Raw genomic sequence first — 16594 nt, 5'->3', positions numbered from 1 at the left:
GGATGCTTTGTGCACACATGAAGAAGCTGCTTAAAGTTGCCATACTTAACCAATATTATTGAGCATGAGCTTACGCAGAGTTTTAAAGTTTAATTGTGCTTTTACCATCCACACTCCACATTGGCATTCCGCACTTCGCACTTTGCACTCTGTAATGTTAACGTTTGTGTGTTTGTGTGTAAACATTTTCAATTTGGATACATTTGTTGTAACTGCTATTATTTAACCCATCCCATCCCTCAGCTCTCAACATAATTGAGAGCTGTGAGAAAAGTAGAGCATGGATATTTATTCAAATGCGTTTTGGTTGTTTCGCACTCAGCATATAAGGAGGGAGGAAATTGGCAATATGCGGACCAGCAGACAAACAGGCAGGTAGGCAATCTGCTACAACAAACAGTACAAATAGTGCTCGTTTCGCATTTATTTCTCTTTTTTCTTTTAAGTTTGTGAGGCCGCACTGAGGTGCTTTTCGACATGTGGCAGCAGCCAAGAGCTTTCAGTCCCGGATTGGCTGTTGCTGGGTAATGTTCTCCCCAAAGCGTTCACGGCACTGTTATTAGCAATCGTTTGTTTGTTAGCACATTCTTTGCGGTTGTGATTCTTTTTGCTGTTGCGAAAGACAAAAAAATACATTTTATAAATCTGAAAAGTCACTAAATTTGATGACATTGGCGATGATGTCGTTTTTATTAAAATAAAATTATATAAATAAAACATAAAAAATAAAAATAATAAAAAATCCGTGGTCGAATCAAGAAAACACGAGTAGAGCAATATAAAATTTTGTTTGTTGCAATTTCGTTAATAATATTTTAATATTAAAAAAATTTGCAAATATTTTTTTAAAAAAAATTTTTTTTTTTTAAATACAATAATAACACAAACAAAATATAGTGTAATATCGGTGTAAAATGTTTTTTTTATGAGTGTAAAATATTTAATAATAAATTTAAATAAATAAAATCATTTTAAATAAATTTATTTAAATATTTAAAAACGTAAAAAAAAAAATAAAAAGAACTACAAATTAAATTAAAATTAAAATTTCAATTTAAATTATAAATAAGTATACAAATATATACATATATATATATGTATGTATATATTTCTAATATATCATTTGTGCCGCAGTTAAGAAATACTTATATAAAAATAAATCAACAACAAAACTTAAATAAATAAAAGAAATTTTTTGTTAGTTGGACAAAAGAAGAAAAAGTTTGGCAACGAGACGATTTTATTATTTGTGAAATTGTCTTTTTTTTTTGTTTTTGTCTAACGAGTATTGAAGTCTGTCTTTGCGCAAAAAGCAGAACCAACAAATCATCAAATCAAAGCTGTGTAAAAAGCAATGTAATATGAATGACTCCAAACTTCCTGGCCCGGACCATGTATAATATTTTTCAACTGATGCTGAACGTGAGAATTGAGCAGCAGTCAGCCAACAGTATTAATGCCAAGACAAGATAACTTCGATTGAGGCAAAACTTTTTTAAATTACAAATTTCAACCTTTCAGAAAGGAAAAAGTGCAACCGATTTATTATAAACATAAAATATAGAATATTGAAAAACAACAAAAACAAATAATAATAATAATAACAATCAAAAAGTACAATTTAAGCAATTTAAGTTGTGTCCAGCATCCTTCAAAAATAACGCAAATATATATACACAAATATATACATATATATGTAATAACTGTTGTATGTAGGGGCGACATAATGCTTACACATGCACAGACACCTTTGTATCACATTTGCAAGGAAAAAGTTAGTTTCGCTCACTAGATACATTTGTAGGTGTGCGTACGTTTATTAACGGTGTGTATGTGCTTGTGTGTGTGTGCGTGCGCTTGTAATTTTTCAAACCTAATGAAACCCGTGTCGAAAGTTACATGAGTAAGCAGCAGTAGCAGTAGCAGCAGCAGCAACAGTAGCAATAACAGCAGCAGCAGCAGCAGCAGCAGTAGCAATAACTGCCAGTGTCAGCGGCACTAACAGTAGCACTTACATTAACAGTAACAGTAGTATCAGCAGTGGCAGCAGCATAACCATGTAATCTGTCAAATAATACCAGCAACAGCAAAAGTATAATAATAAACCAAACCGTTATCTAAACAATTTATTAATGTTTTCTTTTCTATATAGTATGTAGTATATAGTATATAAAGGCATATTCAAGAATATATACATACACTAATTTTAGTTTATTTTTTTTATAAATATACGCTTATTTGTGCGTACTATTTAAAGTTTATGGCAATACTTCAGTTGCATTGGTTGAAGCCCATAACAAAAATAGCATACGGCAACAAAAAACGATACAAAACTATGACATAAAAGGTTACATTGTGTGCAACATCACCAGTTTCAATCAAAACCAACAACTACAAGCAAAACAATAACAATAACAATAACAACAGATAACAGCACAGATTACAACTTTTGTAAATGTGGTTAGTCTGCAACATTTAAATGAAAAAAAAGATTGACACAAAAAAAAAAAACAATACAATTGAAGACAGGAGCAGCACTAACTTAAACAACAACAACAACAATACCATATACAAAATATAGTAAAAAAAAGATACTAAATTACAGCAACAATAAAACAAAACTAAAAAAAAAAACATTATAAACAACATATATACGTGCAAAGAAATCATTGAAACATTTATTTAGTCTTACACCTTTCAGCCGCCAAAAAGTATTGCGCGCCGCACCTCATCACATTCATTTCAAGTCTAAATTTCGTCCGTTTCTCCTTTACCCACCCGCGCGTAAAGTATTAAAGCCTACACAAAATTGTTCAAAAATGTTCAAAAAAAAAATCTTAAAAGAAATATGAAATAAAATTAAAAGCAAAAGGAACCAAAAAAATTAAGTTCCGAAAAATATAAACACAGAACAAACAGAGAAAACAAAACGAAGTTTCTATAAAAGATTGCAAAAGGAAAACAACAACAATATCAAAAATTAAAAACAAAAAACAAAAATAAAAAAAAATTAAAAAAGAAATCAAGAAAAAATAAAGTGGTTAAGTAACGGTAACCTCGTCAGTCTCTTGGTCGTATGATTTGGTCTGGTTCGTTCCTCGTTTGGTTAAATCGTGTGAATTGCAACGGTAATAGTATCCGCATCGAGTGCACGTAAATTACAGACCCAAACTTCCGGTTTAGCAACAGCAGCAGCAGTGTAGTTGTTTTTGCACTATTCCTTTTCTAGAAAATATAAAAAACCAAAACAAGAAAAAAAAAGTTCTACCAAGTTTCATAAGAGAGTAAACAAAATTAGAAACAACCAAAGCGGAAACAGTCGATATACATTATACTTAGATCGAGTAATATTCCTTTTTGTACCCAGAACTCTGTGAATACTGTTTTTCCGTTTTGTTGATTCCGTTAAGTAAAAAATTTAAAATGTCGTCCTTTCTACACAAAAGCACGTAGAGAGTTTCACTTGAACGTTAACGTTAACATATGCACCAGCGGGAATATTGGGAACATTAGAGTACTCTTGTCCACATCTTAATATCTCAGCATTTTATGCATTATTTATGTACACTCATAAATACTAGTACGTTTGCGGTCACATGTGCCATTTCGGTTATGATTTAAAAGATTAGGGTCTACACGTCAGTCGGCCTTCGATGAACGATTTCTTACAGTAGAAGGGCATCCGCGATAACAACAACAACAACGACAACAACAACAACAATCACAACCACGTCACTAAAACTAACAAAATTAGGGCAAAAAGTGAGTATGAATTGATTTGAATTTTGAATTTCTATATATTATAGATATTTGCTATTTACATGAGTGCTCACAGCATCATGGAAAACTTATTTAAATATATATTAGTTATTTGTCATAAACGTTTCAGCTGTGTTTTACATATTTTTGTCATAAGTATTTCGGCTTTAGAAGCTTATTATTATAATATACTCATATTTATTTTAATATTTTCAATATAAAAATAGCTCTTTTTGTTGATAGAATACATTTATTCCCTATACTGTGTCTACTAGTATTATCTGTGAAGTAAATTGATTGTTGACATTAGGCGTTCTTAACTAGGCGTTTTCATAAGTTGTAACTTTATACAGATTAGTCTAGGATTGTTCATGTAGTAACGTTTCTTTTCATAAAGTCCCAATTGAAGTATAGTATTGAATTAGAATTCTTCAAATTTTGGAAATTATGGAAGGGTTTTTCTAAAAATATTTCATTACCTGATCAATTTGGTTATATCATTTTTTAATTCAAAATATATAAAAAATGGTCATTACAAACACTATAACTCTAAAACCTTTTAAGATATCTGAAAACTATTGTGTTTTTCAGAAATATTGAAACAAATTGTAACGTTTGCGATTGTAAGGCAGAATCTGTATCTTAGATACTTAGTCATTGTATCTTACTTACTTAGTCACTGTATCTTAGACGAGTTCGAGTGTGCTAATTAGAGTAAATTGTTGGTAAATTGAGGAAAATAGCAAATTATATCGGTAAGTTAGCGAATATTGGTATTTACCAGAGTTTCGAGCAGGGTAATTTAGATAAAAATTTGATAAATTAGATATTACCATTGTGAAAATTGTATAAGATGTTTAATAAATAAATTTGAAAACTTTTAATCAAAAATAATACATAAGTGCAATAAATAAATAAATAAATATTTCCATAAGTGCAGTGCAAAAAATCCCTAGGAAATTTCAATTTACTTTACCTCAAATTATTTGTATTCGCACACGTCCTTAGCCTACTTTGAAGACCTTTGCGGTGCGCCTTAATTTCAAATTTTTTTTCATAGTATACAAAATGTTATAACTAATCTGATAAGGAAAAAAATTTTCCTACCGTTATATATTCTTTTGAGGGTTTTCAGATGGTGAAGTGTAGTAAATCTAAACAGTAAAAAAATTAAAAATCTTAATAATTAATAATTATAATTTATATATATTCGAAGAGAGTAGAAATATGAAACAAGTCAAAAAATTGTTTATATTAAAATTTATAAAATTATTTGATTTAATTAATTTTATTTATTTTTTTTAATTTTTTATTTCTTTAATTGAACTTATAGTTTATTAAAAACATTTGAATTTTTATTATTCCTTCATTTTATTAATTTTTTTTTCTCTATATATATACAGTAAAAATAATTATTTTATTTAAACAAAAGTTGCAACAAAGAAAAATTATCTCCTGTATATTTATTAAAAATTTACCAATCGTTTCTCCGACAGTGGTGACTGGACTTCAATTTACTTTGACGAAAACAGTTGAAGAATTTTTCGCTTGCGGGAAACGAAATAATTTTCTGAGTGCATTTTATTTCGCCCTTTGGTTAGACCTTATCACGTAGTGTGTTTTATAAAAGTTTTGCTGTCAGCCATTGATATTAAAAAAAAGTATTTTGAGGACCTTATTTGAAATATTGACTAAGCTCCTCAGGTCGTAAAAACAATGAATATTATAATGCATTGTAATTGAGTATTAATCTTAATTCTTTAGTCATATCATATAATGAGCTTTAATATGCACTATGCAATTGACTTAAACATTTTCAAATAAATCATTAAAAAATAATATAATTGAAAAATTATATTACTTTAATTATTTAAATAAGTGGTCTGTTTTCAAAAAGGTTTCTGTGAATCTTTAAATAAAAAATTTATAATTTGGTTTTACATGTTTTCACAACTAGCTATAATAATAATCCGCCTTGGAGAAGAAGTCAAATATATAGATAGGAGGTCAGTATACATAACTACCTTCTTGGTGGTTGATTTTTAAATTGATTGAATTTTTTGATTTTTAAAGTTCGTTTTGAAAAAAAAAAAATTAATTCTTAATATAAACTATTGTTTTCTATAGAGAGGTTTTTATCGAACAATAGTGAATTGCAACAACAAAAATGTTTTATTATTTTTAATTGAATGAATAGATAATTAGTAGATTAGTAGATGATTTGAATTAATTCAACAGATTAACTATTTTTGAATAGATAACTATATAAAACTAAAATGGAAAATAAAAATTAACTGTGAAGTTTTTTATCAGAAGATTTAAAGAAACCTTTTCAAATACAGAAATTATAAAAAAAGTGAACTCATACGCATTCTCTTGTAAGATATTTATAAGGTTTGATATATATATTAATCAATTCATTTTACTACCGACACATTTCTTAATATGATAGCTTAGTACAAATGGATGCAAATATAATGCGCTGAAAAAGCGCTATTGAAATCGAAAGCGCCTAGTATTTAAAAACACTTGATCCACAGAAATACTTTTAATTATTATTTGTTATTGAAAATGTTTATATTTAATTTGTTGCAATATAGAACTGTTAAATCTTTTTAGATTGTATTTAGAATCTAGACCCAAATTCTGGAAGAATTCCTACTTCCGTGATTTACTAGTTAAAGTAACTACTACCTAAATTAATTGAATTAAACAGAAATATTTGTTGGAATATGGATATTATTCTCAAATAAGTTATAGAAAAAATAATTTTCGTTTACAGAAATATTCAATAATTAATTAATTAATTCAATTATTCTACAGCTGGTTTATGATTTCGTTCTAATATAAACACAGCAAGTAATATTGTTAATAAAAACTTTCATAGTAATAGTAACAAAACTCCAGAAAAATATGCGAACAAAAAAGTCAAGTACCGCTTTGGATCAGTTGGTTAAGGTGCGCTGATTCTGAGCTTCACATTTGGCAGGACCCGAGTTCGATTCCTGGTACTTGCAGTCTCAAAAAATAATTATTTACGAATAATTAAATACAAGAATTATTTCCAAGACCACTGATGATGGATATTTGGCAATACTCGAAACAGCTGTATGGTCAGCCAAAAATTCAATTAATTAAAATAATATAAAAAATAAATTTTTGTTGTTGTATTTCACTACTGTTCGAAAAAACCTCTTTAAGAAATATTCAATAAAATGCAAAATTAAATAAATGAAAATTATTTCTATATGTGTAGGTACAAGAGCATTTTATTTCAATATGAGTCCTATGACTCATGAGAATGATGATGTTAAAAAATAATAATCTATAAAAATATATAGTTTATATTTAGCTATAAAAGTTTTTTTTTAAATCTTATTAAATAAATATCAAACACAACACTTATGAGACAGTATGGTTCTACGCCTTACGAATGGTACAAAGACTAGAAATATTTTAAAAATGTTTATTTTAATTCTTATAAAGATAATTACAATGAATTATACCGATCACTAGTATATGTTACGATTACTGAAACCGCATTGCATTACATAGAACCAGGACTTCTAACGAATTTTTTTTTCCAATTTAATAAACAAATCATATATCGATCTGTTGATCTGAAGTTTTGGGTTAGAAAAAATATAGATTTTTTTCGGTATTCGTTTCATGGCCAAGTGAATATTTTTTATATTATTAATTTGTAATGGAAATAAATTCTTTTTTTCAGTATTGGAATTTTTCATGTTTCACATTATGGTTAAATTTAAGTTTTCCAGAATATTACATAAATACTCTTCACGTTTCACATTATAGTTAAATTTGACTTTTCCAGAATATTACATAAATGTAATGGTTTATATGTTAGATATAGGTATTGCCATTGTCGGAACAGTCTTAACTGCCCAACTTCAAAATAGGCATTGTGAAGGGCAGAAGCCTTATGACAATTGGCATAAATGACATTATGAATTTAAGATACTAAAATATGCTAAATATTTTGTGTTAGAAAAAAGATCTTCAATTTATATCACTTTTTACTTTTCCGAAAGGGTGCACTGTCTTCAAGCGTCCTCTGTAACTATTTTTTTGGAACGGTTCTGACTACTGTACATTTCATACTTATTTAAATGTGATTTTTATTTGTTTTAAAAAACATATTCTTTATTATACTGCATATAGCTGGGGAAGCTTTTATTAGTTCTTACACTATATACTACGAGTATATATAACAATATATATAAGACTCATATAAAAAACCTAAATAAGTTTGTGTTTTTGTTAAATTTTATAAATAAGGAAAATGTTTAAATATTTTATTATTTTTCATTTCAATTTATTATTTAATTATTCAGCTATTTCTGCGTACAACGTAGCGTATGAGTAAATTTTTTAAATGTTCAAATTTATGGTTGAATATTGAAAGGATTGAAGTAATTTTTATTTATTGGAACAATTATTTTTGTGCTTTATCTAAGAATAATTTTTGTTTATTGTACACTTAATAAGCTTAATTTGAAAAAGGTACAAATGTGTTTAGTAACGTACATTTAATAATTTACTAAATTTTTTCTTAAATAAAACAGTATTAATGTTTAATAATGGGTCAGTAAGATAGTTTTTTTAAATGTAATGTTTAAATGTTATATATCTTCTAAGAAAACCATAAGATCGAAATGAAGAACAGTTGTCTACAGCATCCTAGCTGATGTTATTCCATACAATTCTAGTTTAAAATAAAATAGTTATGTTTTACGGTGTCGCTTTATTATTTATTACTAATGATTATTACTAGAAATATATAATATATATTTGAGTTGCATTATTGAGTGATTTCATTAATGTTAAATTTCATGTATATTTTCTATTTGATACTAATGCATGAATATAATATTTATACAGTTTAAATAGAAAATCTCTTATAGACGTAAAGTTTGGTGCCACAACAAACTATCCACCTAACATTATATTTTAAAAAATTAATTATTCAAAAGCCTAAATATGTTCTTTAATTACATTAAAGTCTATTTATATATGAATTTTATGTCATTTTAAAAATCTATTTCGGAAAGAGAAATAGATAACTATAGGTAACAGTGAGAAAATCTAAAAATGCAATAGAATGTTTCCCAGTCTTGTAAAAATAAAAAGTACAACTATATAAAACTATAAGCAAAATAATATTTATAATGAAGAGTGTACTTATGGGAAGATACGTTCCCCTTTAATTTTCAACACATCCCTTCTATGGATATGGATATGGATATGTTATGGGTATGTTAATAAATATTTCACTGGAATAACGATTCGATTTTTTGTGTACATCTGTATTTAAGATAATATTTAAGGAATCGATAAATTAGTTTATTTTTTTAAAGCACAATTCTATAACAAATATTATTCATAACAACTCATTATTCATAATTAATTTAAATTTTAGATAATAATATAGAAGGAATTTTTATTTCACTACTTTTCGAAACTTCTCTACCAAAATACAATAGTTTCTATTAAGTCAAATAGTCACTACAGTCACTACAGAGACTAAGTCACAATTTATTAATTGCAATTAATTTACCTTTTATTTGATTATATAAATTTAAATAAAATTAAAAAAAATTTTTTTATTACTATGCATCGCTCAAAACTGATTCGAGGTGGAAACTTGTCCTTTTTATTTCAGTGAAAGAATCTAAGTAAATTTGATTTTACCGTTAATATGATAGAAGTGACTATTTTTAATTTAACAGAAACTATGGTATTTAATAAAAAAATTTCGAACAGTAGTGAGGAATCGAACTTGTGCCCTGTCAAATTTGAAGCTCAGAGTCAGCGCTCCTTAAATAACTAACCCAAAGCCGTACTTAACTTTTATGTTCGCATATTTTTCTGGAGTTTTGTCAATTTGCTGTGAAAGTTTTATTAACAAATTCACTTGCTGCATTTATATTAGAACGAAATCAAAAACCAGCTGTAGAACAATTGAATTAATTAATTATAATTTAATTTTTAAGTGTTAAATATCAATACTATTCTTGTGTAGAGGCATTATTTATTGCATTAGTTTATTTCTCTTTGTGTATAGAACCTAATCTAGGAACGTTATACTGAGAAAGCCATGCTAATGTTAATTCAATTAATTAAAATAATATAAAAATAATTTTTGTTGTTGTAGCTCAGTAGTCGAAACTTTTCTAGAAAATATCTAATACAATTAAAAAAGCAGAACAAAAGGTGTATAATATATTTCTTTATAAAACTTTGTTAAAGACTTTAATTCTTAAGTAACTGAAATAATTAATATTACTTGTTACTTATTTATAAGTTACACATTTTTTGACTTTATTTGTTTTCTTTAAAAGTGTACTAAGTTTATTAAAGAAACTTCTTAATAAGCCACTACAACGATGTATTTAAAGATATATCGAAAATTAGGTACATGTTATACTTTTTTGGAGATAGTTGATAAACTTCAAAATTACCTTTTATAAATTCCTGGAAAACACTAATTTACAGTGTTTTTATTTGTTTGAAAAATTTATATTTTCCCTATGTATTGTAGTTCACTAAACTCTTAAATTATATAATATATAATTCTTTTAAGTTTGTTCACGGACGTAGCTCCATATATTGCATCATTTTTCGAGTTATAGTGTCCGATTGGGTTCAGTAATCTATCAAATTATAGGTAATTAATGGATAACTATAAAGATTAATTTATCTAAGCTATAGCTAAAAAAGAAACAAAGTCGTAGTGGGTAATGAAATTAAGTTAAGTCAAGAAATGAATGTCGTGTTATGAATACACTTTATGATCGGGATTTTACATCTGCTGTTATATAGAACGATTGAAGAACAGATTTGTACCAACTCATTAAAATAAAACAAAGTTGATTTCAGTCTATTTGATTTATTAAAAATATATGGGTTAAATTAACGTATAAACATGGCTACTAGAGCTATAGCTCTATTATGATCTGCGTCTTTTTTGAAAAGATCGATTATGTTTTTTACAACTGATTTTCATTAATGCTTCTGTTTATTGACTTAAATAGCAAATTAAATAGCAAAAAACGTTTCTTTATATTAAATATTTGTTTTAATGTTAGTTTTGACGGCAGTAATTATTTTGCTTAATAGATACTATTGTATTTAATAGAGAGGTTTCGAATAGTACTAAATTACTACAACAAAAAGTTTTTTTTTGCCAAACTTTTACTTTTCAAAAAACAGAAACCAATTCCAATTAAAAAAGGAATAATTAGCAATCTTAGTATTAAACCATGAGCACGAGTTTGTTGATTGTCAATGTGGTTCCATAGCCCTATTTGTAGTTTTCATTTTTAATTTATTTGCAAAGATCGTAACAATTTTCTGTTTGGTAACTTCTGTACATTTTAGAATTGAATCCAACCAAAAAAAATTTAATTAATTATTATTTCATATAGTACTGAGAACAAGCGGTTTCAGATAGTTTTGGGTGCTGTATGGGGACGTAGCCCTTACCTACTTTAGCTGCCTGAATGTTACATAGATTAATCTAAATAACCGTAAGCTATAACTATTGTTCTATAGCAATACTAAATATAATTGTAACTGTATGCAGCTGTACCTCTATGATCTGTAAATGTATTCCTAAGACGGAGCTACCAAGCATACTCTTTCAAGCAGGGTTTTAGGCTAGAACTTAATGAGTTTGAACCTAGACCCTGTTTTAGTACACATATACCGTGTTATTAGGTAAGTTAGGTACAATTATGTTCACATAATTGTAAAAAAAATATTTCAATCTAATGCTATTAAAACTGTAAAGATGTAAATATCTTAGTAGCTTACTTTAGCTAGTCAATTCCTTAATTTAGATTTACCTAAGTTAGAGTTAAAAATATTCTTCTTTTTCTTCTTCTTTTTGTTTGGCACTACAGTCTACAATTGTTTTCCAATTCATAATTTCGAGCTTTCTGGCGTCCTCGTACACGTTTTTCTTCCATCTAAGCTTCGGTCTGCCTCTATGCCTTGTTGTCATTGGGTTAGTATTAAATATATTGGCTGGATGTCTTTCAGGTTCCATTCTTACAACGTTAGCTGCCCATTGCGCTTTGACAAATCTTACTATGTTTTAATTTTTAAGCAGGTTATCACTATCGTTGATTGTTTGTCTTCTGAATGTTTTGTCCTCCAAGCGAATAGGGCCGTAATAATAATAATGAATCGTAATAATAGTTATTACGATCTAAAAAAGGAAGGTACGTATGGACTATGTCCAGTGACATATCCATATATACTTAAAATAGAAGTGTGTGACCTATATATACATATTTAAAACGTTTTTCGATGTTTTTCTTTTTAGCCTTGTAAAAGTGTTGAAGGAGGACATCAGTGCAGTCAGCGCAATAATTTGTAATACGAGATATTTCTTCCTTGATTGTCGAAACACGTAGTTATTTATGCAGCTGTTCATTCGTTATATACCAATGTGATCATTCGTAGTGTTTTAGCTTGAAAACGTTGGATAATTGTCAAGTTTGAATCTGCTGCAGTACCTCATAATTAGGCTCCATAAGTTTATATATACTAGACGAACTATCTTTCTTTCAAAAATCTGCAGCGCTTCTTCGTCTGGTCTTGTCATTGTCTAGCATTCCGAGCCATAAGTTGCTGTCGGTCTTATTATCGTTTTATCATATTTGAAGTTTACTTTCTTTAGATAGTAGTCTGAATTTCATAAGGCTTATGTATATCTATTTGCCGCTTGTATTCTGACATTTACGAGTTAAAAATATTAAAAATGTTAAATTAAAAAATATTATATTGATTTTTATTTATAAAATTTCAATTTTTAGTAATTTTTTTTTAACTTTTATATGTTAAAAGTTAAATAATTTTGTCAGTAGATTTATTTTTAAAAATCTCTATTACGCCTTTTTAAAAATAATTCCCTTATTGTGATTCTTTTCTAATTATATTTTCCTTCGGATTCGTTAAAAATTAATTATGACTGCAGCATCCAAGTTATTAGAAATGTTTTAATTATGAAACCCTTTTACGTGGAAATCTGGCTGTATAAAATAATTTGTTATTCAATTTGTATTAATGCTTCTATTTAAAAATAACCTTCACTATATAAATCCTGCAGCTTCCTCTTGATATTTCGTTATATTTTGTTACACTATGAAACGTAAACATACATAAATCGAACAAAAAACATTTTCGTATCTCACCGAATCGATAAATATTTTACAAATTGTTGAAGGAGGAATACTTCTGCTCGGTCTTCTGAGCTGCGTTGAGCTGAGCTGAGTAGAGTGGAGTAGAATGGAGTAGAGTTGAGTTGAGTTGCTCGTTGCGAATCTTTAAAAAGGGCAAGGGTAATGTAAATAAACTAAAATTGCGAGATTAAGCCAATGACAGCAAAAAGTTATAAAGAACTGTATTACTTATTTTTATCTTATGCGTACTCGTATACTTTACGTAACTGCTGCACAGCAGTGCTAGAAATAACATTTACGGGTATTTACTCCTGCTTAAATACTCAGTCACATTCGCAACCGAATGTGTGTACGGGTATGGCAGTGGGTCGGTAATAAAATCCGAGCCATTGCTTTAAATTCAAATGTAGTGTAGCGGATTGAATGATTATTCATTTTGCATTAAAGTCTTTGTAAGGGCAGATTTAAGGCTTTTCTATACAATTATATGCAGATAGCATTTCTTATTAAAGTAGAGCAAAACTTTTACTTATGGATTGGCATACAAAGACTCTTCTCATTTAGTAGGCAATCCGCAGGATAGGATACTGAATAAATTAAATATTGTGAGTATAATGAAAAATTTTATTAAATTTTTTAATTTTTAATTAATTTAATATGTTGAACAACTTGTCTTATTATTGTCTTATTTATGTAGTTTAAATATTTAAAGTTAATTAGTTTTGTCGAAAAAGCTGCGCTTTCTTATAATCACAGAGGAACTTATTTTTTAAAATTTAGAGGGAGTCAAATAGCAAAATTTAAATATAAATTTACTTAAAAAAACATTTTTATGTTTTTCTGCATGTGCTAATTGGACAATTGTTTAAATAATATATAAATTTTAAAATTATTATATAAAAACATAAATTATAATTTGACGTCACTTGTGACATAATAGAAACTATTCATAATAACATACTTTTCGAAAACTCTCTTATAAAAAAATATATTTTATTGTCATTATAATATGCAACTACCGATAGTCTATAGTCATTTTCATTTCTAATAATTAAATCATTTTAATAATAATTTAAAAAGTTGTGTACTTTTTAAACAATTCTCCAATTAGTCCATTCAAAAATATACAAAAACCATTTTGATATTAAGACAATAAATATTACTTTTAATTGATATTAATTTGTTTAAATATCCTTGGCTAAAGCAATTTTGTTATGGACCCGATAGGTTATGGGTCACGTTAGAGTTGTTTGCAATAAATTGACAAACTTACCAAAAAAGAATCAGCTTTGCTCTTTATCAACTCGGAATCTTTCTTTGAGTTAGCAATATATGGTTTTGTCACAATAATCCTCTAAGATTGCAGTGACGTGGTGATATAGTTTCCAACTTTTTCTACATCTAAGTGCCGTGTCCGATTCAAACGTTGGGTAACGTGATTGATATTTTTGTTTTGTCCACAGTTTCACGAAAAAACAATCCTATACTTTTACAAAACCATTAAACCACGATATCTAATCCTTCAATGATTAGCTTGTGTAGACCTCATTATTCTGGATGCGTCAAAATATGATCAAAGTATTCTAATTTGCGACGTTTTACTGTTCTGCAAAGAGTATCTGTCTCTCTTTCTTTGTTAAGACGCAAAAGTATCTCCGAATTTGTCGCATGTTCCGTCCAACTGATTTTAAATATACGCTGATAGCACCACATTTCGAAGGCTGCAAGTTTATTCATCGTCGCAACTATTAACATCCACGCTTCTACACCATAGAGTAATGTAGAGAAGACGTTACATTTTAGCATTCGTATCCTGAATGATAAGGACAGCTGTCGGGAGCATAACAATTTTTTCATTTTTATGAACGCAGTTCTTGAGTTTTTGACTCGCACCCGTATTTCTGTATAATGGTCCCAATGTTCGTTAAGTTGACATCTTAAGTATGTATTTTTATATACTCTTTTTATGTTTGTACCATTTACAGTTAATTTCTTCGCTCCTACATTTCTTTTGCTTATTATCATATATTGTGTTTTATTGCAATTTAATTTTAGTCCATTAGTTTTCAGTTGCTAATTCTTTTCTTAATGTAGGAAGATATGGTTACTTCGAGTTCCTTTTAAAAAGATTAGAAGAAACACATAGAACTATACTGAAATAAGTTGACATCGAAATCGCTTATATACATTTTTAATTTAACTTGATTTTAATATTATATACAAACAAATGAAGTTAACTTAATAATCGAGCATTTTTGTATAGTTTTTCTTCGAAAATTGATTGTATGGTACAATGGTGCGTATGAGGAATGTGAAGGACGCCTGATAAATTAATTTTTTTCTAATTACTTCTAAAAGGAATATCACACTGGAATTATTTATTTTTTAAGTAGAATTTATATATTAATTTGAATCAAAAGTAAAAAAAAAAATTTGTGTAACATATTCCTTTTTTTTTTGTACTGAAAAATCGCGTGTATGTGTTTGGTGTGATATGAAGGATAAATAAATTTTTAAAAGTACTTCTAATTACAATATCGTCCTGAAATTTTTGGGTTTTATGTGGAATTTTATTACTAATCGAAATCAAAAATATTATATAAGAATTATATAAGAATATTATATAAGGATATATGTAGTATATTCTTTGAAAATTCATTCAATGGAAATGTAGTCCGCATGTGCTTGATGTGTTTTGTGGGAGAATAAAAAAATTTTAAATAATTTCAAAAAATAATAGGTTCCTGAAAATTTTTATTTATTAGTAAAATTTAAAACTGAATCTAAATAAAATATAAAAAATGAAAATTTAAAGACTAGTTTTGAGAAAATTGTTTTTTTGAAATTTAACGGTTAATATTAGTACGTAAATATAAACAATTTTAATTGTTTAAACAATTTCATAAAAGTTCTATCAATTATCTTTGAAACGCTGTGAATTTCAAGTTTCTACCTTTTATAGAACTTGAGATATAGCCATTTGAAAATGTGTCTACTATGCCAATTCTCAAATCCCCATGGGTCCATATCTCCTAGGAAAAAAATCACAAAATTTTTTCCTGCGATTCAGGTCTTCTTATTTTATAAAAGTAGCTCATTTCAGCCAAATCGGAAATCAGGAGGTCAAAAAAGTGTCCGAGTTGTAAAAGAATGATTCATATACAGAAAAATACAAGTTTAGAGATAGTAAAATAAGGTATAATTTATATAATAATATGGGTAGAATAAAATTTGCTACCAGATTTTTAAAAATTATATATTAAAGTATTAATAAAGTATAAAGTATATTATTTGTATTAAACTTCACATATTATTTTTTAATAATAAATATACTGGCTATTATTTTAAGTAAACCTGAGAATAAAGATATTTCACAAAATAATATTTAATGAGGTTCAATAATTTGTAATAAGTTTTGTAAAAATTAAAATAATTTAAACAATATTCTAATGAATTTTGCATATACATATACAGTGACTCCACCGCATAATCGGACAAGATTATATAAAAATGTGTCCTAAACTTTAAAAAAGTATGCTAAAAATATTATTTTTTTGCTTTAATTAATACTTAACATACTTATCTATCTAGATTATAAAAAAAATTAAAACATTTCTCGTAATAAC

The sequence above is a fragment of the Teleopsis dalmanni genome, chromosome X (assembly GCF_002237135.1).
Source record: "Teleopsis dalmanni isolate 2A chromosome X, ASM223713v2, whole genome shotgun sequence".
Taxonomy (NCBI): Eukaryota; Metazoa; Arthropoda; class Insecta; order Diptera; family Diopsidae; genus Teleopsis; species Teleopsis dalmanni.
Note: the sequence above shows the minus strand (reverse complement) of the source record.